The sequence below is a fragment of the Hypanus sabinus genome, chromosome 6 (assembly GCF_030144855.1).
Source record: "Hypanus sabinus isolate sHypSab1 chromosome 6, sHypSab1.hap1, whole genome shotgun sequence".
Classification (NCBI taxonomy): domain Eukaryota; kingdom Metazoa; phylum Chordata; class Chondrichthyes; order Myliobatiformes; family Dasyatidae; genus Hypanus; species Hypanus sabinus.
Window position 1 is genome coordinate 31562174 of NC_082711.1, and position 26655 is coordinate 31588828.

General features: G+C 41.5%; 1 protein-coding gene across 2 annotated transcripts in view; it reads left to right on the plus strand.

Annotated features, from left to right (window-relative positions):
• Nucleotides 1–20931: 20931 nt before the first annotated feature.
• wdr37 (WD repeat domain 37) overlaps nucleotides 20932–26655 on the plus strand; it is a 130777-nt gene continuing 125053 nt past the window's right edge. For both annotated transcript variants that reach the window (XM_059971910.1, XM_059971911.1), the window contains exon 1: nucleotides 20932–21010. The gene's annotated coding sequence lies outside the window, so the exon portion shown is untranslated. The remainder of the gene's footprint in view (nucleotides 21011–26655) is intronic.

The window sequence follows — 26655 nt, forward strand, 5'->3', positions numbered from 1 at the left end:
CTGAAGCCATTCAGAGTGCTAAGTTTGCCCTTCACTTCAGGGATGTGGTTGGCCAAATCCAACTTTGGAGAGCCTGGCTCGGGCTTGTCTCAAAGGCTTCTCAATGGCACAAGGCAACATCAGTGCAGAAGAGACAGCTCGTGGTGGAGGAGGTGAGAAGACAGGAGGAGGCAGAGCGACATGCCAGGGCCGTCTCAATGGCCAAGCAGGGCCAATGGACTAATTGGGAGAGCCTGGAAAAGAGGAAGCTCAGTTGGTGTGACATAGAACCATAGAACCATATTACAGCACAAAAACAGGCCTTTTGGCCGAACCATTTTTCTGCCTAGTTCCACTGACCTGCACCTGGACCAGATCCCTCCATACATCTCTCATCCAAGTACCTGTCCAAGTTTATCTTAAGTGTTAAAAGTGAGCCTGCATTTATCACTTCATCTGGCAGCTCATTCCACACTCCCACCATTCTCTGTGTGAAGAAGCCCCTCCAATGTTCCCTTTAAACTTTTGCACCTTCACCCTTAACCCATGTCCTCTGGTTTTTTTCTCCCCTAGCCTCTGTGGAAAAAGCCTGCTTGCATTCACTCTCTCTATACCCATCATAATTTTATATACCTCTACCAAATCTGGGAGATGTTGGGATCTCGGCTAAGTTTTGTCCTCAGAGCCACTTACCCACACCCCAGAACCTGAACCAGTGGTGGGGAGAAGACCCCACTTGCTCTCTTTGTCAAGCACCTGGATCACTAAGGCACATTTTAACAGGATGCACCACGAGCCTCAGCCAGGACGGTACACTTGCAGGCATAACCAAGTTCTCAGACAGCTGGCATCAATCTTGGAACAGAGGCAAATTACCACAAATGTTCTCCCACAAACATCAGCAAGAAATTTTCACATCACACAATTTGTACCAGCAGGCCAGCCTCCAGAGCACCATATAACATCAAAAGAGGTAAGCATTCTGCAGGTTGCTCAGGATTGGAAAATGGACATGGACTTGGAAAAAAAGCTTGTGTTTCCCCCAGACATTGCGGCTACAACACTCTGGCCAAACATGGTCCTGTGGTCCACAACAGCCAAGAGAGTGTTCAAGAAGTGTATGAGAGGAAAAAGACCAAGTACTCTGAACTGGCAACTGAAGCTGCCCAGAATAGCTGGAAGACCAAGATCTTCCCTGTAGAAGTGGAATGCAGGGGATTCGTGGCTACATCTACAACCAGTCTATTGAAGAAGATGGGGATGAGGGGTTATTCACTCCAACAAGCAATCAAGTCCTTGTCAAATGCAGCAGAAGAAAGCAGTACTTGGATTTGGATTAAAAGGAAAGACAACAACTGGACTGCAAGATGAAGACAGGAGGGTATGGAACTTGGGGGGGGGGAGGTGTATCTGGGACACCAGATAGCACCATTGAACCCTCTGGAGACATCGTGGGCTTATCGACGAAACGTCAAAGAAGGAGGGTGCCCACCTGATCACCCCAATGAGGTACCTACCCTCCTTTTCACCACTCCAAGCCCACTGCCAACATTGAGAGTGCCGATTTATCATAGGGATTGAAGCATCAGGTCCTATTTGCTCTACTCCAGCCTTTTGTGGGTTGCTCTAACTTGAGCTGGCCATTGTTGGAAGAAGGGACTTGTTTTTTATAATGGATCTGGGTGGTGTATCTTAGCTCTTTCTTGCTGCTTAGCTAATGCCCTAAGGAAGATCTGATCATGTACTATGGATGGAATGTTAGAGGTGCACACTCTCTTACTAATACTTCAAAAATGCAACTGGTGTCCTGTGTGCCCTGTAGAATACCAATTTGTATATTGATTTTGCATTTGAAAATGACGGTGAGTGCATTTGCCGAGAACATTTATCAAAATGGTAACAATCACACACAGAGTGTTGGAGGAACTCATCAGGTCTTGCAGCATCTATGGAAAAGAGAAGTCCTGATAAATGTCGACTGTTTATTCATTTCCACAGATGCTCCTGACTGGCTGAGTTCCTCCATAATTTTGTGTGCGTTGCTTCAAATTTCCAGCATCTGCAGGTTTTCCATGTTTGTGAGGTTTCAAGGTATATTTAATATCAGAGAAATATATACAGTATAAATCCTGTAATTCTTTTTCTTCTCAACCATCCACAGAAACAGAGGAGTGCCCCCAAGAATGATAGTTAAATGTTAGAACCCGAAGTCCCCCACAGCACCCCCCACGCGTAAACAGCAGCAAAGCAATGATCTGCCCCCCCACCAGCAAAACAATGTATCGACACCCCCCCACCCCACCGAGCTCTCAAAGCATCAATGAAGACACAGACTGTGTCTTCAGTACCCCAAAGGCTACTTATTTGACATACCACAGGCTCTCTCTCTCTCTCCCTAATAAAGGAAGAAGAGATGTTTCTGTTTCACAGCGAGAGAGGACACATAACAAGCAACTCACTGATATACAGTGTTAAAAGTCCGTTGTGTCACTTTTTCCGAGCTCTGTGCCCAAAGAACTCGGGTCTCTGGGCACACAGCCAGAGATCTTCCATTTCCCATGATACACCGATTTCCTGCAGAGGCACTGATCTCGAGTCTGCCCGCCTCCAGAGCCACAAAATCCCGAAACTCCAAAGTCGAGCTAATCTTCTAGGCGGCGTCCTTGGTATATCGAATAATGGCCCGTCGTGAGACCCCGGGAATGGGTCCCATTCCCACAAAGAACCAAAGTCAGCGTGTAATTCCAGATCACGGTCTTCAAAAGAACCCTGAAAGGGAAAAGTAAAGATATTACGGATAGAAATAGAGCTATACAAAGGAGTCGCCGCTAAGCGCCACTGTCTCCTAAGCTCATCTTAAGGTTGTAATCAAACCAAATATCATGCGGAGGCAAGGAAATTGGCATTACTAAGTTGTAGTACAGTACAGTCTTACTGGCATTATTAGCAATATTGGAAATGCTAGCATATTGTGTGTACTGCTTATTACCTTCAATAATAATGTGTGTTTTTTAGTTATTAGCTATTTTCAATACTAATGTACTGCATTACTTGCATCACCAGTAGAATATTATCTTAGAAAACAAATGCTCCTTAAATATACTGTCAGTTATCATTCTAAGCATGCTTATTGAATGTCTGAGGCTCAGTTGGTCAGAGTTGACCATGGATATTGTGTTCTAGCTGTCTAGATACACAAGTCTGGGCAGTACGATATGGAGAGCAAGCTATTAAATGTGACAGTTACTTGTCTCTGCTTTTAAAGTGTTTGTAGAGTCATATTTAACCCAGATTGATGATTAACAATGTTGATTACAGATACAAAGGAAGTAAAGAAGAAAAATGTATTGAAAGATAAAGAGAGGATTATTGAAGAAATGGAGGCAGCTAAAACTGACACAGTTTCATCTTTACCCAGAGAGAAACATACTAAGGCAGCTCAAAATAAGATAATTAAATTGGAACGCTCTCGAAACACTGATGCATTTGCTCTGAATTCCTCACGATCACAACCAGAAATAGAGCTTGACAACCTTAATAGGAATTTACAATTGGGTGAGAAACAGAGCAAGGAACTGGAAAAAGAAATGTTGAACAAAAACACAGTGTTAGCAGACAAATTAAGGAGTGAGGAATTAGCTAGGAATGCACGAAGAGAGAACCTGAAGCAAATTAACTTGATGAAATTGTCTTCAAATCCAGAACGACCAGGACTGCCTGATGGAGGAGATGAAGAAAACACTTTAGGCAGACTGCATAAATTAAAAGAAGCTTTGAAGTCTCTCCACCATTATGCTTCGGGTCAAATGGTAAACAATGATTATGAACAGTATAGAGTTCGACTTAAGTCTTAAAACAAAGATGCATGATTTGAATTTGACAGAACCTAAAAATCAGATATTAAATTGTGATGCAGTAATTAACACAGTGCAAAATATTTCATTTTTTGTGATTATGAAATAATGCAAGAAAATAATTGGGGCCAACATTTTATTCAAGGTAAATTGGTGACTTTTATTCTTTATGGTTGCCAACTGATGTGATTGCTATGTTATTTAATTATTTTTAATGACAAAAAATATTGCTTTTTTATATCAAATTTAATTGTAGCATTTTCTTTTAAACCAAATGTATCATCATATATAAAAGTTTACAATCCACTTCCAGTTCAGTGCAATAAAGGGAAATGCTTGAAAATGTTTCACTGTTGTCATGGAAAACTTATCAAGGATTCCTGATCAATCAAGGAAATAAAGTTTATTTAAAAAAAACAAATTTGTGCTCAAAAATTACCAAAACCTAGAGATAAAGGAGAAACATGAATTGTTCCCAATGTATAAATAAGACAGAGGATTGTAAGCAAAGATATAGGGAGGAAATATGAAGTTATGTATGTCAGATGAAGTAACTAAGATCTTTAGAAATCTATTTATATTGTTTATGACACAGTGGAGAAATACTGTGTATTTGTGCTTATAGACCAAGTGTGATTATAAACATTTGTGTGCAGTAGATTTACTTTAATGAAACCATAACAGAATATGCAATTTTTTTTTATCTTGGAGGAGGGGTTTTGGGCATCAGATGCCATAAAAATGTTAAGACTTTAAATAGGTGTATCAGAAGGCCATGTTTTAATGCTTAAAATGTTTTTTAAAACTAAAGCTCCAACATACATTAGAACTGTTGAACTGTTCATCAAACAGTGGAAGGACTGATCAATGATTCCTTCTTGTTACACAGTTGAAAGATTAACTTGGGCCTCATTTTTCAAGTCAACATCAGAATCAGAATTTTTCATGCAACAACACATCATTCCAAATGCAGAGGAAATACTGTTCATGGTATATGCCTGCTTGTAAATGTAGCAATATTGTACACATGGTAAATGATATTTGCAGTTTGAAACAGATAATAAATTTTAATAGCAGAAGTATTTTTTGTTTTCACTGGCTTTGTAACAGCTTCTTTAATACAAATTTCATCAAAACAAATTTTGTTTCAAAATATATCTAAGAATAAATTACCTTCCACATTAAAGTTCTCAGCTCTGTTGAAGTTTTTCTTTTATTTTCCTTATTAAAATATCATAACAAAGAGTTGTAGGGATAAGTAAATCAAAGTTATAGGTTTTAGGTTCATAAGTTTCAGCATTATAGCAGAAAACATTCTGGCCTTTAGATTAAAGATAGCAAAAGGAAGGCCATCAGCTCATTCTCCATTATGAGATGTGTTGCCACTTCAGCATGTCTCCAACACCTGAAAGAGAATTCTCAATATTGGTTCCAATTTTAATGCCTGGTTTAGGTGGGAAATAGCTAGTAACATAGGAAAGTTGACTGCTGTAGCAGTTTAGGTATTGATGGTCAAAGGTGACTAATAAATGAAAATTGACAGCATTGTGACTGTAATGCCATTTCCGAACACCAGCAGTCTTCTAAAATAAAATTGGAAATGTGACCTGATTATGAAAATGGGGTGCTCCACACGCTTTCAGACTGCAATATAATTTGAGCTTGTTGCAACAGAACAAGAACATTAATTTGGTTGAGCATTCTGTTTGTTTTGTTGCTACCTGGCCATCATCAAGTCACTCGTGACTTCTAAACATCTTTCAGATCTTTTTCTAACCATGTTTGATGCTATTTATTCTTTCAATGTGGAAGAATTTGTTCTGCCATGGTTCTACAAGGTAAATTTTATTATCAAGGTACATACTATATATGACATCATATGCAACCCTGAGATTTGATCCTTTTTATGATCGTTAGATGCTTGCCCTACTTTAGTACCCAAGTTTAACTTGATGGAATTTAGATATCTGATTGACTTTTGAGCCTCTATGATTAATTAATGTGAATAGATTCTTTCTACATTTCTGGCAAGAAAATTTTCATTTCTCACTTTTCATTGTGTTGGGCTCACAATTGTACACCTAAGTTAAAAGAATTAGTAGTAATTGGTTTGTTTAATGGCCTTATCATGGACACAATTACAAGAAAATGAGGAAATGTTTTCACTGTAACAAAAGAATCATAGAAAGCTTCTTGAATATTCTGCAATACAGTGTACGCCTGTACGGCCCATTCAGTCTGCACAGGCTCTTTGTTAAGTAATCCAGTCAATTCTATTTCCTACCCCTTCTCTGTAATCTTGCAAATGATTCCCCCCAACCCCCCCCAAGTGTCATTTCCTTCCAGAACATAACAACATTGCATAATCGATTTTTGCTTTTATTTGCTCTAAACCCACCATAATTCTGTGCATCTTTAACAGTCTCTAATTTCTTTGCTCTAAGAATAACCTTGGTTCTTCAGTTGAATCTTTTGTGCACAATTATTCATCCCTGGCATCATACCTTTAAATCTTCACTCTGTTATTATCTCCAGTACCTTCATGCTTTCAAATGTAGTGAGAAATGTATGCGATCCTCCAGTTGAAATGTAATTGTTGTTTGTACTCTGTGCCTCTGTTTAAAAATCCTAAAATGCCATATGCTTTTCTAATCTCACCTCAACATGTCTTGGCACTATTCCACTTTCATGTACATGGAGAACCAGATTGTTATGTTCCTCCACTGTTTTTATATCTGTGCCAAAGTTTATTAACCTGTATTGACGATAATGTTTCTGTAATGGATTTGCAGTCTTTTGTCTTTTATTTAGGATGTTCAGATATGATTGGATAACAATAACCACTCAAAAATTATGCATTACAAGGAATTTTATGCTTACACAAAATATTTTATTAGAGTTTACTAATATTCAATTTTTTTCCAAATTGTTATAGATCCTAGGAATAGAGTGTTTTAAGAATTGACCAAATATAATCTGATTAGAGAAAATGAAAGGCATGTTTGCCTGATCTATTTGCTTTTTATTATGTGATCTATCATAAGGCAGTGAATAAGGGAGTGCTTTCATTACTAACTTACTGCCCATTAGGGCAGCAATGAAGGTCCTCCATCTCTGTCTGTATAGAAGGACTCTTCATGGCTGTTTCCGTAACAATTTGTTTTGACCAGTCAGAGCTGTTAGCCCTGAGCTGAACCGCTGAACCTGGAGACCCAGTGGACCACTCTTAGTCTGGCCTCTACTCTTTGACCTGTTTGGCATGGGTGACCCTACCAAGAGCAAAGCACAAGGCCCTGACTCCAGCCATCATAGCTCTGGGTCATTGAGGCACGCAAGACTCCAAACCTTATGATAAGGTTGTGGACCTCTTGGAGGGTGCTTTCATTAGCCATGATAAAATTCCATATAAAACCTATTGAAGTTTTTTATTGTGGGGATGGGGAGCTAAACCATCCACTTTGGATCTAAGAAAGTAAGTTGTTAGAAAGATGTGCAGGTCTTTAAGGGGTGCAAAAAAAGATTTATTGGAAAGATTGCAGTAATGAAGCACTTCAACTGTAAGATTAGAATGAACAAGCTTAGAAAGCATCACAGATAAAAAAAAGGTTTGATAGAAGTATGCAATATTACAAGGTTTTATTACAATATCAATATTAAGTTGATTCCATTGGTAGATAATTCAGAGACCAAAGAGCAGTGATATAAAATTTTGGCCAATACAGACAAGGAGGATGTGGGAAAATTGTTTGCTCAGGGTGTAGTCGTGATCTAGAACTCATTAAAATACCGAGTCAGAATTTGGACAGGCAGTTAAGAGAGAATAATTAGCAGGGCTAGAGAGGAATGGGATTAACAAATGCTTCCACGCAGAGATAGCATAGCTTGATTGATCAAATGGCTGTTGTGACATAAGAGCAATCAAATTGGTTGATCTGATGTTTTAACTATCTAAGCACAAAGTTGACCACATCCCAAAAATAGGTATATTCAATATTGGGATTACATCTAAGGAATGAGGTGTTGGTATCGGAGAAAATGCCATGCAGGTATCCATAATTTTATCATGGATTACAGGATTAATTTATGACAATGGGTAGTACGACATCATTGGTGTATAGGAAACTGAGGGGGAATTTATATGGGTTGCTTAAAATGTCAAGAAGGAATAAGTCAGATATGAAGAACCCTTGTCCTCCAGTGGGGAAATAAAGAGTTGATCATAAAATTAGAACCAGGTCATTCTGGAATGAAATTGAGAAATGTTTCTTTCTTCACACATAAAAGGTAATAGGAGTTTGGAACTACATCCTCTGAATGGCCATACGTGCTGAAAAATTGGACCATTCTTGATAGATATGCAGTACTTTTGTAAAATACACCTATTAATCCTGATTAACTGAGTGCAGATCAGGCCTGAGAAGCTTCATCACAAACATCAGTTCCTAATGCTCTCACTCAGCATTTGGCAAGTTGTCTGTGATGATTATGCTCCTGTTACTTACATCAACCAGTCCAAATGGTAATCACCCCATCTTGCATTTCAATTACAGGATGGACTCTTGATCTCACAACCTTCTGATAGCCCATATACCTTATTGTTCAGCCTACATTACACTTTCTCTAAATGTAGAAACAGAAAACCTACAGCACAATACAGGCCCTTCAGCCTATGATGCTGTGCCGAACATGTACTAACTTTAAAAATTACCCAGCGTTATCCTTAGCCCTCTATTTTTCTAAGCTCCAGGTACCTATCCAGGAGTCTCATAATAGGCCCTATCGTTTCTGCCTCCACCACCAATGCCGGTAGCCCATTCCATGCACTCACCACTTTCTGCGTAAAAAACTTACTCCTGACATCTCTGTACCTACTTCCAAGCACCTTAAAACTGTGTCCTCTCATGCTAGCCATTTCAGCCCTGGAAAAAGCCTCTGACTATCCACACGATCAATGTCTCTCAAAGACATTGGAGCAGAATTAGGCCATTTAGCCCATCGAGTCTGCTCTGTGATTTCATCATGGCCGATCCATTTAAATCTCAGCCCCATTCTCCTTTCTTCCCTTATCCCTTCATGCCCTGACTAATCAAGAAGCTATAGACCACTGCCTTAAATATACTCTTGGTCTCCACGGCTGCCCGTGGCAAAGAATCCCACAGATTCACCACTCTGAAATTCCTTATCTCCGCTCTAAATGGACGACCCTCTATTCTGAGGCTGTGATATTAGATTCCCACACCATAGAAAACACCCCCTCCAGATTCACTCTATTGAGGACTTTAAACATTCAATAGGTTTCAATGAGATCCCTCCTCATTCTCTAAATTCTAGTGAGTCCAGGCCCAGAGTCATCAATGCTCCTCATATGGTAAGCCTTTCAATCCTGGAATCATTTCTGGGAACCTACTTTGAACACATCCTTTCTTAGATAAGGGGTCCAAGATTGCTCACGATATTCCAAGTGAGGACAATGCCTCACCAATGCTTAATAAAGCCTCAAAATTACATCCTTGGTTTTATATTCACTGGCTAGATCAACTCCTCTGTGGACACTATAGTTCCACCAAGGACTGTTCGCTGCTTTCCTAACAACAAACCATGGGCCACCAGTGATCTAAAGGCTCTACTCAATCTCGAAAAGAGATCCTCTAGATCAGGAGACAGGAAGGAATTGAAACATGTGCAGAGAGGGCTAAAAGAGAAGATCCAACTGGTTAAAGAGGAATACAGGAGAGAGCTGGAGAACAAACTTGGGCAGGGTAGCATGCAGGAGGTGTGGACAGACAGACAAACTTTATTGATCCCGAGGGAAATTGGATTTCGTTACAGTTGCCCCAACCAAGAATAGAATAGAAATATAGCAAAATAAAACCAAAGATAATTAAATGATAATGTAAATTATGCCAAGTGGAAATAGTTCAGGACCAGCCTATTGGCTCAGGGTGTCTGACACTCCGAGGGAGGAGTTGTAAAGTTTGATGGGCACAGGCAGGAATGACTTCCTATGACGCTCAGTGTTACATCTTGGTGGAATGAGTCTCTGGCTGAATGTACTCCTGTGCCTAACCAGTACATTATGGAGTGGATGGGAGACATTGCCCAAGATGGCATGCAACTTGGACAGCATCCTCTTTTCAGACACCACCGTCAGAGAGTCCAGTTCCACCCCTACAACATCACTGGCCTTACGAATGAGTTTGTTGATTCTATTGGTGTCTGCTACCCTCAGCCTGCTGCCCCAGCACGCAACAGCAAACATGATAGCACTGGCCACCACAGACTCGTAGAACATCCTCAGCATCGTCTGGCAGATGTTAAATGACCTCAGTCTCCTGAGGAAATAGAGACGGCTCTGACCCTTCTTGTAGACAGCCTCAGTGTTCTTTGACCAGTTCAGTTTATTGTCCATTCGTATCCCCAGGTACTTGTAATCCTTCACCATGTCCACACTGACCCTTTGGATGGAAACAGGGGTCACCGGTGCCTTGGCCAGGTCCACCACCAACTCCTTAGTCTTCTTCACATTAAGCTGCAGATGATTCTGCTCACACCATGTGACAAAGTTTCCCACCATAGCCTGTACTCAGCCTCATCTCCCTTGCTGATGCATCCAACTATAGCAGAGTCATCAGAAAACTTCTGAAGATGGCAAGACTCTGTGCAGTAGTTGAAGTCCGAGGTGTAGATGGTGAAGAGAAAGAGAGACAGGACAGTCCCTTGTGGAGCTCCAGTGCTGCTGACGACTCTATCTGACACACAGTGTTGCAAGCACACGTACTGTGGTCTGCTAGTCAGGTAATCAATAATCCATGACACCAGGGAAGCATCCACCTCCATCACTGTCAGCTTCTCACCCAGCAAAGCAGGGTGGATGGTGTTAAACGCACTGGAGCGGGATGAAAAACATCACTGGCTTCAATCAGCTGAGCTGCAGAGCCTCAGAATGCAGCTGTGAATGGGTAATCAGTTAAACTAATTCTTCAATAGGTTTGACAATTGCCCCCCTATTCACACAGTCCTCAGCACACCAGTCCAGGTGAAGAGGCACCCAATGCTGCCTCAGCACCAACGCCACCCCTCCAATTCAACACGTGGATGAACAACACAGACTATCACTTTCTACATCCCTTCCTTGCCCTACATCTACCATCCACACCTTCACATACCGACTGCTATCGTCCCAATCTTCACCTCCCCCAGCCCCCACCTTCCACCAACTCCCCAGACAACGTGGACTTGTCTTCACTACTAAGCAGGTGAGAAGGTCTCTGCAGAAACTTGGACATGGCAAAGCATTGGGACCAGATGATGTGAACCCCAAGGTCCTGAAGGAGTGTGCTGAGTAGCTGTGTGGAGTTCTCCAGGGCATTTTCAATCTGAGTCTCAGCTTGGAAAGGGTCCTGACTCTGGAAAACATCATGTGTGGTCCCAGTACCCAAAAAGGGACAACCAAAAGTCTTGAATGACTGCCGTCCAATGGCCTTGACCTCACAATCATGAAGACCCTAGAGTGTCTGGTCCTGGCTTATCTCTGACCCCTGGTCAGACCAGCCTTCGATCCCTTGCAGTTTGCTGACCAGGAGCATATTGGAGTTGACAATGCTGTCTGCTACCTGCTGAACAGAGACTACTCCCTTTTGGATAAGCAGGCCAGCACTGCTTATCTTGGTTTTTATTTCTCAAGTGCCTTCTATACCATACAGCCCTCATTACTGGGGGAGAAGCTCTGTTCAATGCAGACTGGCATTTCCATTGTATCCTGGATAATGGAATACGTTGCTGGTAGACCACAGTATGTGCAGCTTCAGATCTGTGTGCCAGACATGGCTATAAGCAGCACTGGGGCCCACCTGCTCCCTTCCTGCTTACCCTATATACCACAGACTTTAGATACCACACTGAGTTATAACAAATGCAGAAATTCCCTGATGACTCAGCAATAGTTGGGTGTATAAAGGGAGGATGGGTGGATGAATACAGTGCCCTGTTGGAGGACTTAGTCAAATGGTGCAACTGAATCATCTGCAGCTCAACATTAGTAAGACAAAGGAGATGGTGATGGACTTTAAGAAGACTAGGTCTGCCCTGCTCCCTGTTATTATTGATGATGGGGACTTAGAAGTACCTGGGGCTACACTTGGATGACAGACTTAAGTGGAGCACTAACATAAAGGCTGTGTACAAGAAGGGCCAAAGTTGCCTCTACTTTCTGAGGAGACTGAGGTCCTTTGGAGTATCCAGGCCTCTCCTTCACATGTTCTACCAGTCTGTTGTTGCCAGTGCAATCTTCTATACAGTGGTGTGCTGGAGCAATGGCATCAACACGGGTGATGCCAACAGTCTCAATAAATTGATTAGAAAGGCTGGCTCTGCTATGGGAGTTAAACTGGACACACTGGGGGCTGTGGTAGGACAAAGGATTCTTTGGAAAATCCTGGCAATTCTGGACAATGTTTCTCACCCTCTGCATGCCACCTTGGCTGAACAGAGGAACACTTTTAGTAATAGACTAAGACAACAGCACTGTTCCAAAGAGCGCTATATGATGTCATTCTTACCCTGGGCCATTAGGCTCTATAATCAGTCAACCTATAGCTGGGGAAATGATGACCCCTCCTGTTAGACTGTTCATGGTAACTTATTTTCTTAAATTCTTTTTAATACTCTTCTAATATTTATATCTGTACACTTGTAATGCTACTGTGGCACTATAATTTCCTTTAGGATCAATAAACTATCTATCTATTCTAGTCCTCTTGAAATAAATATTAACATTGCATTTGCCTTCTTCACCACCAATTCAGTCTGCAAATTAACCTTTAAGAAATCCTGCACGAGGACTCCCAAATCTCTATGCACCTCAGATTTTTTGAATTATTTCTCCATTTAGAAAATAGTCTGCTTTTATTTCTTGTACTAAAGTGCATGACCATACACTTCCCGACACTGTATTTCATATGCCATTTCTTTGCCCATTCTCCTAATCTGTCTAAGTCTTTTTGGAACCTCTCTGCTTCTCCTAAACTACCTGCCCCTTCACCAAACTTAGTATCACCCACAAATTTGCCAACAAAGCCATCAATTCTGTCATCCAAATCACCGATATAGAACGTAAAAAGAATCAGCCCCAATACAAACCCCTGTGGAAAACCACTAGTCGCCAGCAGCCAACCAGAAAAGGCTCCCATTATTCCCACTCTGCCTCCAGCCAATTAACCAATGCTCTATCCAAGCTAGTATCTTTATGTACCACCTGGATTACAATGGTTTTACTGGTTTCTCCTCTGTAATAGAAACCAAAGAAAATAACAGATTCTGGGATCTGAAACAAAAAAAAGAAATGCTAAAAGACTCAAGTGGATAAGCAGGGGAAGGACATGTGGTGTGGTGTGGTGTGGCGTGGCATGGCATGGTCCTCAATTGGCCACTGTGCTCAGAGAAAAGGCAGGACAGGTTAGTGGCAGCATAATAGAGTCTTGACAAGCGGTCAATCCGCGTTTGGGATTAATTAGTAAGAGCAAATTAAAGGAAGGCAGAAGCAAGCATAGCGGCCATCATTAGAGTGGTGATCTTAAATCTTCAGCTCTTCGAGGCTTCACTCAGAGAAAGCAAAGTTCAAACTTTTTCCTTCTGTTCTTTATATCTGCTCAGCTAGGCAGAGATGACAGATGCAATGCTCCTCTTGCAAAATGTGGGAAGGCAGGGAAACCTCCAGTATCTCTGACCACTACAAATGTGAGAACTGCAACTAGCTGCAAACCGCATTAAGCAGTTGGAGCTGGGAATGGATGAACTCCAGATCATTTGGGAGGTTGAAGAGATGATAGATAAGACATATAGACAGGTAGTTACACCCAAGGTGCAGGACACAGGAAACTGGGTGACAGTCAGGAAAGGGAAAGGGGTTAAGGAGCCAGTGCTGAGTACCCCTGTGGCCATCCCCCTCAACAACGGGTACAGTGCTTATAAAAAGTATTCATCCCCTTGGAAGTTTTCATGTTCTATTGTTTCATAACATTGAATCACAGTGGATTTAACTGAGAATTTTTTGACACTGATCTTTTGTGTCAAAACGAAAACAGATCTCGACAAAGTGATCTACATTAATTACAAATATAAAACACAAAAGAATTGATTGCACTTTAATTGATTAATTAATTAATTGATTACCCCCTATAATATGATACACAAATTCATCACTGGTCAAGACAACTGGTTTTAGAAGTTACATATCAGTTAAATGGAGATGTTTTTGGATACCTGTGTGCAGTCAAGGTGCATCAATTGTTTGTAGTAAAAATACACCTGTATCTGGAAGGTCCGACTGCTGGTGAGTCAGTATCCTGGCAAAAACTACACCACGAAGACAAAACACACCAAGTAACTCCATAAAAAGGTTACTGAAAAGCACAAGTCAGGAGATTAATACAAGAAAGTTTCTAAGTCCCTGTATATCCCTTGCAGTACAGTTAAGCCAATTATCAAGAAATAGGAAGAATATGGCGCAACTGTAAATCTGCCTAAAACAGGGCATCCTGAAAAACTGAGTGACCATGCAAGAAGTGGACCGGTGAGGGAGCCCACCAAGAGCCTATGACAACTCTGGAGGAGCTGCAAACTTCAGTGGCTGAGATGTGAGAGACTGCGCATACAACTGTTCTCTGGGTGCTTCACCAGCCCCAGCTTTATGGGAGAGTGGCAAAGAGAAAAACAATCGCATGAAGTCTCAGCTAGAGTTTACCAGAGGCATGTGGGAAACTCTAAAGTCAGCTGGAAGAAGGTTTGGTCTGATGAAACCAAAATTGAGCTTTTTGGCTATCAGATTAAGTGCTATGTTTGGCGTAAGCCAAAAACCGCACATCATCAAAAACACACCATCTCTACCATGAAGCATGGTGCTGACTGCAGCAGGCCCTGGAAGGACTGTGAAGGCAGAGGGTAAAATGAATGCAGCAAAATGCAGGGAAATCCTGGAGGAAAACCTAAACCTGGTGCAGTCTGTAAGAGAACTGTGACCTGGGAGAAGATTTGTTTTCCAGGAAGACAATAACCTCAAGCTAAAGCCAAAGCTACACATGAATGGCATAAAAATAACAATGTTAATGTCCTGGAGTGGCCAAGTCTGAGTTCAGACCTCAATTCAGTTCAGGATTTGTGGCTGCACTTGAATTCACACAAGATCCCCATGCAATCTGACAGAGTTTGAGCAGTTTGGAAAGAAGAATAGGGAAAAACTGCAGTATCCAGATGTGCAAAGCTGATAGAGACCTATCCACACAGACTCAAGGCTGCTAAAAGTGCATCTACTAAATACTGACTTGAAGGGGTGAAAACTTATGCAATCAATTATTTTGTGTTTTATATTTGTAATTAATTTAGATCACTTTGTAGACACTTTCTTTCACTGACACAAAAGAGATTTTTTGTGTTGATCAGTGTCAAAAAAGCCAAATTAAATCCACTATGATTCAATGTTATAAAACAATTAAACATGAAGACTTTCAAGGCGAGTGAAGTGTTCTTATAGGCACTGGATATCTCTTTGGATACTGTTAGGGGTGGTGGGGGGGGGGAATAAACCTACAGAGGAAAGTTACAGTTATCATGTCTCTGGCACTCAGTCCGCCTCTGTGACTCAGACGGGAAGGGGGAAGAAGAGGCACGCCATGTTGATAGGGGATTAGTTGGCTAGGGAAATGGACAGGAGTGCCTGTGAGCGAGAATGAGATTCCCTGATGGTATGTTGCCTCCAGGGTGGCAGGATCTGGGATATCTTGGATCAAGTCCTCAACATTCTTAAGTGAGAGGGTGAACAGCCAGAAGTTGAGGTCCATGTGGGAAGTGGGTACAAATTATATGGGTAGGATGAGTTCTGCATGTTCCACAGTTCAGAGAGTAAGGTGCTAAGTTAAAGGGCAGGATCCAATCAATTCTGGCCAACTCCTCTCTCATGCTAGGGTTGTGATCTCAGAATTGCTAAATGTGCCATGTGCTAATGAAGCTAGAACTAAGTTAATACATAGCTAAGGAGTTAGTGCATGAAGAAGGACATAAAATTTTTGGATCATTGGGCTCTCTTTGAGGGAAGCTGGGACCTGTACAGAAGGGAGAGTTTGCACCTGAACTGGAAGGAGACTAATATCCTAGTGGGAAGGTTTGTTAATTCTGCATGGTAGGGTATAGAAACATAGAAAACCTACAGCACAATACAGGCCCTTTGGCCCACAAAGCTGTGCCGAACATGTCCTTACATTAGAATTTACCTAGGGTTACTCACAGCTCTCTGTTTTTCTGACCTCCATGTACCTGTCCAGGAATCTCTTAAAAGACCCTATCGTATCCACCACCACCACCTTTGCCAGCAGCCCATTCCACGCACTCACCACTCTCTGTGTAAAAAAACTTACCCCTGACATCTCCTCTGTACCTTCTTCCAAGCACCTTAAAACTGTGCCCTCTCATTCTAGCCATTTCGGCCCTGGGAAAAAAACCTCTGACTATCCACACGATCAATGCCTCTCATCATCTTGTACACCTCAATCAGGTCTCCTTTCATCTTCCATTGGTCCAAGGAAAAAAGGCCAAGTTCACTCAACCTTTTCTCATAAGGCATGCTCCCCAATCCAGGCAACATCCTTGTAAATCTCCTCTGCATCCTTTCTATGGTTTCCACATCCTTCCTATAGTGAGGCGACCAGAACTGAGCACAGTACTCCAAGTGGGGTCTGACCAGGGTCCTATATAGCTGCAACATTACCTCTCAGCTCCTAAACTCAATCCCATGGTTGATGAAGGCCAATGCACTGTATGCTTTCTTAACCACAGAGTCAACTTGTGCAGCAGCTTTGAGCGTCCTATGGACTCAGACCCCAAGATCCCTCTGATCCTCCACACTGCCAAGAGTCTTACCATTAATACTATATTCTGCCATCATATTTGACCTACCAAAATGAACCACTTCACACTTATCTGGGTTGAACTCCATCTGTCACTTCTCAGCCCAGTTTTGCATCCTATCAATGTCCCGCTGTAACCTCTGGTAGGTCTCCACACTACCACCAACACACCCAACCTTTGTGTCATCAGCAAACTTACTAACCTCAACTTCCTCATCCAGGTCATTTATAAAAATCACGAAGAGTAAGGGTCTTCAGGACAGATCCCTGAGGCACCCCACTGGTCACTGACCTCCATGCAGAATATGACCCGTCTATAACCACTTGTTGCCTTTTTGTAGGTAAGCCAGTTCTGGATCCACAAAGCAATGTCCCCTTGGATCCCATGCCTCCTTACTTTGTGGGGTTGTGGGGGGGGGGGGCGGTGGACCAGAGTGCCAGAACAGTTAGTGGAGAGGTTGTGGAGGCAGATGTTGGGAAGACCTCAGATAATGTTCAGAATCAAAAGGTTGAGTATGGTGCAACAAAATCGAAAAGGGTAAATACAGGACTGAAGGTGTTATATTTGAATGTGTGCAGTATCTGGAATAAGGTAGGTGAACTTGCAGCACGGTTGCAGACTGGTAGCTATGATTTTGCAGGCATCACTGAAACACGGTTGAAAGAAAATCATAGCTGGGAGCTTAATGTCCAAGGATACAAATTGTATCGAAAGGATGGGCAGAAAGGCAGAGGAGGTGGTGTTGTTCTGTTGGTAAAAAATGAAATCAAATCATTAGAAAGAGGTGACATGGCGTTTCCGGTGATGCCATCGTCGAGAATGGCAGCTTAAGTCACTAGCTTCGCCGGGAAAACGCGTATTAAGCCCCGTTAACCCATCAAATATAGTATTTTTCAAAAATATTTAAACTGATAAAGAGGGGCAAGAATGGGGAAAAAGAATGGAAATTAAAAAAGCGGAGCCTGTGGCCGAGAGGAGTGCAGCGAGCAGCTCTCCTACCTGACCGTGTGCTAGCGAGGCGGATATTGGGCCTCGTACAGGCGAAGCGGCGAATATGATCAAAATTCTGAAAGAGATAAGGGAGTTCCAGAAAGATATAAAGCAGCAGCTACATGATATTAAGTCAGAACTCACCAATGTCAATCAAAAAATAGCAGTGGCACAGACTCGAATTGACAAGGTGGAAGATCATGTTTAAAACGTGGAATGGATACTGAGTGAGACAATAAAAATATTAAATCACCAAGAAGGTAAACTGCTTGACCTGAAGGGAAGATCACGGGGGAAAAATATCAGAAAATACAACGCTCCCGAAGGAGCGGAGGGCTTGTCTATGACGGAGTTTGTCGGAAAGTTACTGCGGGACACGCTGGAGCTTCCCTCGACTATGGAGCTGGAAATTGAGAGTGCGCATCGCGCTCTAGTCCTGAAGCCTCCCTGAGATAAGCCACGCTCAATAATAAATTCCTTTGGTACAGTACCAAGGTGGAGATTCTATGAAGGGCCTGGGGTAAGAAGAGGGTGTTTTTAGACGATAAGTTAATATATTTCAACCAAGATTACCCCCCCCCCCCCGCCGTGGTCCTGCAGAAACGTAAAGAATACTCTGAAGTAAAGCGAATACTAAAGCAAGAAAGGATTAGATTTCAAACTCCATACCTTGCTAAACTTCAAGTGTCTTATTGAGATGGGATCCAACTGTATCAGACAGAGGAAGAGGCGACTACAGACATGAAGGCCAGAGGGTTGCCTGTCAGCGTGATCAAACCGAAGGAAAGCCTGGCAGAGGATTTATCCCGCACCACTTGGGAAATGGTGCGAGAATCGAGAAGGCAGGAGACGGGAGGAAGCCAAGAGAAGTATATCAGGAAGAGACTGGGAGTTTTCCAAAGACAGTATATGTGTGTGTGTGTATATATAAATACATATAGGAGTACACAGGGAAATCTTTTCTGTGTAATGGATTTGTTCACTGACTTCTCTGAATACTGCAATGGGGGCCCTCAACTCACAAGAAGGGATTATCCCCCACAGATAGACATTTCCTCTAGCTCAATGCAGGGTCATCTACTAGAGACTCCAGCCTTGGAATCTCACATTCGTTGACATTTTTGTTATTATTTGCATTTCTTTGTTCTTATTTGTTCAGGGAATAGATCGATTAAGTTTTATTCTGCTAATTTCAATGATACATTGACAGATAAATACAGATGGCTAAGGACAAAGTAAAATTCATTTCTTTTAATGTCAATGGGCTATTAAATCCAATCAAACATAATAGAATTTTATCCAAAATGAAAAAAGAACAAGCCCATGTAGTATATTTACAGGAAACTCATTTAAGTGATAATGAGCATAGAAAACTAAAGAGAATGGGCTTCACTAATTTGTTTTTCTCCTCATATAAATCCAAACATAGGAGAGGAGTTGCTATTCTTATCTCAAGTAAGCTAAATTTTGAAAAAGTATTCAAAATGGGAGATAAAGAGGGCAGATATATTCTGGTAAGGGGGAATATAGACGGAAATACAGTTACTCTATTGAATATATATGCATCCCCGGGAAGTGATATTGGTTTCTTTCAGAAAATTACTGATATTATGGTAGAGGATACAGGAGGTCTCCTGATATGTGGGGGAGACTTAAATTTACAATTACAACCAAATTTAGACTCTTCCAATAGAAAAACCTATGAAACAAAATCTTTACATAAGAAAGTTAATACACTTTTTGAGGATGTTGGTTTAATTGATAGATGGAGGGACCTTTTCCCTGACAGAAGGGAATTCACTCATTATTCTGCTCCCTATTCTGTATATACAAGAATAGACTATTTCATAACATCTGGAAAAGACAAAGACAAAATAAACACCCGTGGAATTGGGAAAATAGATGTAAGTGACCATGCACCTATATATCTATCCATTGATTTTGACCTGCAACCAAAGAATACTATTTGGAAACTAAATTCAAGTCTACTCAATGATCTGTACTTTAAGGAACAAATTAAAAAAGAAATTGGTCTCTACTTAGAATTTAATGATAATGGAGAGGTTTCACCTCCCATTTTATGGGATACTCTGAAGGCTGTCTTAAGAGGGAAAATTATAGCGATATCTTCATATAAGAAAAAAATAAGGAATAAAACATTAGAGGAATTACAAAATGAAGAGTGACTGATGGCTCTGGGCCTGTATTCACTAGAATTCAGAAGAATGAGAGGAGGCCTCATTGAAACATATCAAATGGTGAAAGGCCTTGATAGCTTGGATGTTTACTTTTGTGGGAGAGTCTAAGACCAGAGGACATAGACTCAGAATGGAGGGGCATCCTTTTAGAACGGAGATAAGGCTTAATTTCTTTAGCTAGAGGGTGGTGAATCTATGGAATTCTTTGCCACAGGCAGCTGTGGAGGCCAAGTCTTTATATATATTTAAGGCAAAGGTTGGTATTCTTGATTGGTCAGGTCATGAAGAGATACAGGGAGAAGGCAGGAGATTGGGGCTGAGAGGAAAATTGGTTCACCCATGATGAAATGGTGGAACACACTCGATGGGCTAAATGGCCCAATTCTGCTCCAGTATCTATGGTCTTATAATCCTTATCTGTTTAACCTATTTCCATTAACAAACAGTTATGGAGAGGATCTCAGCAGGTCCAGCAGCATGTGTGGGGGAAATAAATTGTTGGCGTTTAGGGTCGAGAATTTCAGAATTTCTTTCCCTCCGCAGATGCAGTTCAAAGTGCTGAATTCCTCTGACAGATTGTTTGTTGGCTTCAGACTCCAGCATTTGTAATCTGCATTGCAGTCTTCTGCCTTACACCTCACTCCTCTCCTCAGATGAAGTCTTCCAATAATCATGACTGTGTCCCGCTTCTGTTCCTTCGGTTTGCCGCTTCCCTTCTCGTCTTCCTCTTGTCGCAGGTTACCCCTTTTACCTTAACTGATTGGGTTTTAACTTCTCGAACACTTCTGTAACTTCCCTCAACTTTTACCAGACACAAAGCAAAAGGAGAGCAATTGATACTAGCTTTACTAATGGTGGACTACTCCGAGCCGGCATTTAAATCTCCGGTTTGCAGGTGTCACTATTCGAAAACTTACAGGAAATTCGGCCAGAAGACGCACCGAGAGAGAATGTCAAGGAAAGAGCATGCGCAGTGCGGTTGGCGCCGGCCCCGCACATGCGCAGCCGGGTCCCAAGCTTTCCAAAGCTGACCTTTCACCTTTCGCGGCTGTGCAGCCCGGATGAGTTTGCAGGATGTCGTTTTGAGGGGAGGTGAGGAAGGGAGACAAGAGCAGTGGTGGGACCAGGAGCGGTGGTCGGCGGGGCGGCTGAAAAGGGAGGGAATGGACAGCCGGGTGGAGGACGAGGGAGGGAGCGGTTGTCAGGGTGGGTGACGGGGAAAGCGATCGATCGATCGATCGTCAGGGTGGGTGACGGGGGGGAGGGAACGGTCGGCGGGCTGGGTGGTGGAGATGGGAACGGTGAGCGGAGTAGGTGAAGGGTTCAGCGAACGGACGGCCGGGTGGTTGATGAGGGAGGGAACGGTCGGCAGGGTGGGCGACGGGGAAGGGAACGGTCCAGGTATCAGTTGTGGGTCGGAATAACAGTGAACTGGGGTGGTACAGGATAAGTAATGGTCAGAGAGTTGGTGGGTGATAGGACTATCGGGGTAGGGCTGGGGGGTTAACAGCGAGGGTGATTAATAGATGTGCAACTGGGATAGATGAGGGTCAACGGGGTGGGGTCCGATGATCTGGTTACTGGAGGTAGTCCGGGTAACGGGTGGGACAGCCCGTTAGTGGCTTGTTTTCGGGCTGTAAAAATGTTGACCCTGTTTAGACAACGTTCGACTATTGATGGAGCTAAGATGTGTCTGGGCATCTGTAATAGGATTTGAATGTACGCTGTTGAGAGCTTTGGAGTTGGTGGTAGGTTTAAGTAGGTTCAAGGGTTTCTGATAATTTACCAACTCTGGGTAGTGTTTCCAAAAGGGAATATCTTTCCAACTTTTATTTGTCTATTGAGCATCTATATTAATTATTTAGGTGATAGTATGGTAAACTGGATCAGCAAATTTTTGAATGCTGCTAGGTTTGGGGGCGTATTTGAAAGCAGCATTCCCTCCAATTTTTTTTTACAATTGCGCAGACCAACCATTGTTCTGAGCAAGAAACTCTTACAGAACCTGAAAATTGTGCGGCACTTTGAATTTTTTTTGAGTGTAATATGCATACTATGAATATTTAAAATGCAAATAGAAAGATCATATACATTAGTGTTTACTAATTGGAGGGTATAATGAAATACAGCACAACAAAGGAAATCTTTTGTGTCCTGTAAACTTCTTCGAGAAAGGCTATCAAAGCTTGCAGTGAGATCTGGACCAGATGGGAAAATGGGTTGAAAAATGGCCGATAGAATCTGATGCATACAAATATGAGGTGTTTCATTTTGGGAGAATAAACCAGGGTAGGAATGAATGGTAGGACTGAGGTTCACCATAGAGCAAAGGGACCTGTGAATACATAACTATATTTCCTTGAAAGTGGCATCACAGGTGGATAGACACAACTATCTCAGGTTATAATGAGTGCTTTTAGCACATTGGACTTCATATTTTAAGGCATTGAGTACAGGAGTTAGGAAGATGTGTTGAAGTTATATACAAGAGTACGTACACAATGCTGGAAGAACGGATGCTGCCTGACCTGCTGAGTTCTTCCAGTGTTGTGTACGTATTCTTTGATCCACAGCATCTGCAGTTGTATTTTTGTGTGAAGTTATATACAATGTTGGTGAAGCTAAATTTAGGGTGTTGTGTCTGCAGTTCGGGTCCCCTCTCCTCAGGAACAGAATAAATAAGCTTGATGGAGTATGGAGAAAATTCACAAGGATGTTGCTGGGACTTGTGGTATTGGTTCATTGTTATCAAGTGTCTCAAGAAACAGTGAAAAGCTTGTCTTGTGTACTGTCCAGACAGGTCAAATCATTGCTGCAACAATGCATTGAACTAGAATAAGGTAAAACAATAACAATGCATATAAAGTGTAAAAGTGACTGAAAAAGTTCAGTGCAGGTAAATGATCAAGTGCAAGAACATAATAAGATTGTGAGGTCAAATCTGTCAGGTTTTTCTATCTCCTGCCCCATTTGGAGAAGGAGGAAGAGGAAATGTCTGAGGTGGGTGAGGTCTTTGATCGTGCTGGTTGTTTTAATCAGGCAATGAGAATAATATATAAAAAAAAGTGCAAAAGAAGAATAGTGAGGTGGCATTCATGAACCATTCACAAATCTGTTGGCAGAGGGGAAGAAATTGTTTCTAAAACATTAGCTGTTCCTAAAAAAAACATAGGGTCTTTAGGCTGCTTGATGGTAGTAATGAGAAAAGGCATGTCTTGGGTGGTGAGGATCCTTAATGATGGATGTTGTCTTCTTGAGGCACTGGCATTTGAAGATGTCCTCAATATTGTTGGGACTTGTATCCCCAAAGGAACTGGCTGAGCTGACAATCCTCTGCATCCACTTTTGATCCTGTGCAGATGACTTGTTTTTAACTCGAATTCTCAAGATTCTGAGGTGATCAGAGAAATTGATCCAAGATCGGCATGTTCTTTCATGAGTGGAGCAGGTAGAGTTTGTGTCGGATTGGTTTGGATTGCTGTATACTCATTCCCATGTTTGTCTCTCTAAGACCCTGTCAAAGAGAATTGAGGCAATCTGTATTGAGTGAGCTTAGGCCAGGGGTTCCCACCTTTCAATGAGAATGAAGATGACAGATATTGATAAAGTAGATAGAACCTGTTATCAAAACAAGAAGACATAGCTTTAAGCTAAGAGGTAGCATATTTAAAAGGGGATTTTGGAGTCAATATTTTTACACAGTATCACATTATAACATCTCCAGTGGCGTAATTACCACATTTTAAAAAATGGTGTTTACATTAGGTGCTTAAATAGATGAGCATAGGATGCAGTCTTAATGTGAATGGATGGGATTAGTGTAGATGGGCAAAATGTTTCAGTTTGGACTGTAATCAAGCATTGCTTTTGATTTGCCAATCATATCTGCAGTGTGATTAGCCGACACGTACTTGAAAATCAATTTGCAGCTTTATTTTGAAGTACAACAGCAGTTATTTCTTGACATTCCAAGCAGTACTGATTCAACAAATAACATCAGTAAATGAGATCATTATCACATTATAGGCTGTGAGAGTTTCCTGTGTGCAAACTGGTTGTTTTGCTTTGTACATATAGCAGTAAAATGCTTCAGTGTTGCATATTCTGGGACACGAATCTGAATAATTAGCCTGGAAATTGGTTCTATCGATGCCTTTTTAATACACAAACACCGCATAGAAGCATTTTAAAAATTCATATATGGTGTAAATCTCCCCTCTTGGCAACTTAGACTGTGTACTTCTGGGCACAGTTCATCCAAGTGTAGTGCAGGTTTCTCCAGGTGATTCACACAGGACAGAGATTGCAATGATATTGAGCAATGCTTGTTTATCAGCTACTGGTCTAATAAGGAGCAAATTCTGCAGCATTTAGGCAGGGAGATGTAAATTGAAGGCTTCTCGGTCGGTCCTGGAACTGCAGCTGTCTGTATCTGAATGACTTTTCAATGCTTTGCATATTTCACATATCAGTGCGGAGTTCCTCATACTGGTATCCATCGCAGTGCATGCTGTGGTCTCTGCAGAGTGATGAGCCCAAGTCTCACAATGGTTGGCACCACTTTTGTCACAGGTGTTGATCAATGTTGAGAATAGCTGAGGGGTGATGGTGTGGTCCTACACACTGAAGGCATGACTTCCCCTCCTTCCATGTTTTCATTGACTCTATGGCAGTCTTTTACGCTGTTATACTTCAGGTGTCGTGGAGAAAGATCTTTAAGTCTGAGACAGCTTTCTTTGATTTCTAGCAACTAGGACTTGTCAACTGCGATCTCTGCTGGCAGCTGCATGTGGGAACTGCATGGGTCTGGTCTTAACAAAACAGTCACGGTGCAAGCAATCCTTGTGATTTATTTTGTAAAGTAAATTTTTCTAGTTTCTCAGATTTTTGTGCCCCCCCCCCAACTTGGACGATGATGCAGTAAACAGTTACTGCATGCAGAAAGGAATTACAGTTTCTAGCTATCTTTTTTTTTCAAAGGAGAGTCCAGATGGCACATCTTTCAGCATGATGTTATCATAACCAGTAAGGCTCAAATTTAAGTCCAGTTTGTAAAAGTGCTCTGGTTAGGTGTCATTGTGCAAATCATGTGTGATTCTATACATCAAAACATAAGGAATGGCTGAGGCTGAGCCTTAGAATGGCCCGAGATACACCAGGAGTAGATGTTGGGATGTTCTTACAAGTGGTAAAGTCTTGATAAAAGCATCATAACTGCAAGATAAAGGGCCGGCCATTTAGAACTGAGTTATATCAAATTACTCCCCATAGAGAGTGGCACCAGCAGATAGTGGAAACTTGATTATCACCAGTAGATAGTGGAAACTGGATTATCAGAAGTATTTAAATTAGAGGTCAATAAATATTTGATAGGTCGAGGAGTGAATCGAAGGGGTATGGAGAAATGGCACAGAGAAGTTGAGGACTGCAAGGATAGGCCATACTCGTATTGAATGCAGGGCAGGCTAGGCTACCCATACTGTTATTTTTTTGGGTCCATCTGCTGTAATTAAGGTTGATTATCATGTGACTTTCACATTCTTTTTGGTCCAAGCACAACATGTAATCTTTCATTTTTCTGTTGTGTCCTTTTTAACCTTTGTGATTAACAATGTTATCACATCCATGATTTAAAAGTTGTAAATATTTGATTTTGAAATTGTGAGCTCAGAAAGCGATGGCTTTTATCTTTTCTTGTCATTTATTGAGTATGTCATAATTAAAACAATCAATGATCTCCATATTGCATTGACGGAAATAATAAAAATCTGGCCTTTAGTTTTATATCTGAAGGATTATTAGCAATTTGGGGATTTAGTGACTACATATTGTACAAAGAGTTTTATCGGCTTAAATGCTTGTTATATTTTATAATTCTCTGTTGGCACAGTTGCATGTGCACATCGTTTGTGTGCATTCCAGCAATGCCTAGCTGCCCTGTTACTTGTCCTCATTTCAAGTTTCTTTTATCGCGCTATTCTGCTACCAAGGGCACTTGGTATTTCAAGTAAAGATTAATCTGAAGTTTTGTTGCACTCTAAGCCCTGAGAGCATAACAAAAGAATGTAGTTGTAAACTATATAATTGTCTTATTTTTGACTGGTCTTACATTACTTTATTAGGAGTTTGAAGAGATTTGGCATGTCAACAAATACACTCAAAATTTCTATAGTTGTACCGTGGAGAGCATTCTGACAGGCTGCATCACTGTCTGGTATGGAGGGGCTACTGCACAGGACCAAAAGAAGCTGCAGAAAGTTGTAAATCTGGTCATCTCCACCTTGGGCACAGCCTACAAAGTACCCAGGACATCTTTAGAGGACGGTGTCTCAGAAAGGCAGTGTCCATTACTAAGGACCTCCAGCACCCAAGGCATGCCCTTTTCTCACTGTTACCGTCAGGTAGTAGCTACAGAAGCCTGAAGGCACACACTCAGCAATTCAGGAACAGCTTCTTCCCCTCTGCCATCCGATTCCTAAATGGACTTTGAAGCTTTGGACACTACCTTACTTTTTTAATATACAGTATTTTTGTTTTTGCACATTTTAAAAAATCTATTGAATATATGTAATTGATTTACTTATTTATTATTATTTTTTATTTTATTATTGTTATTATCTATTTGCTTTCTGCTTCCGTGATGAAGCTTGTCAGAATACTATAATTTTTAATGAGTTGACTGACACAGTCGCCATTTTAGTTTTGTACCTTTTTTATTTATCATCTACAAAATATAA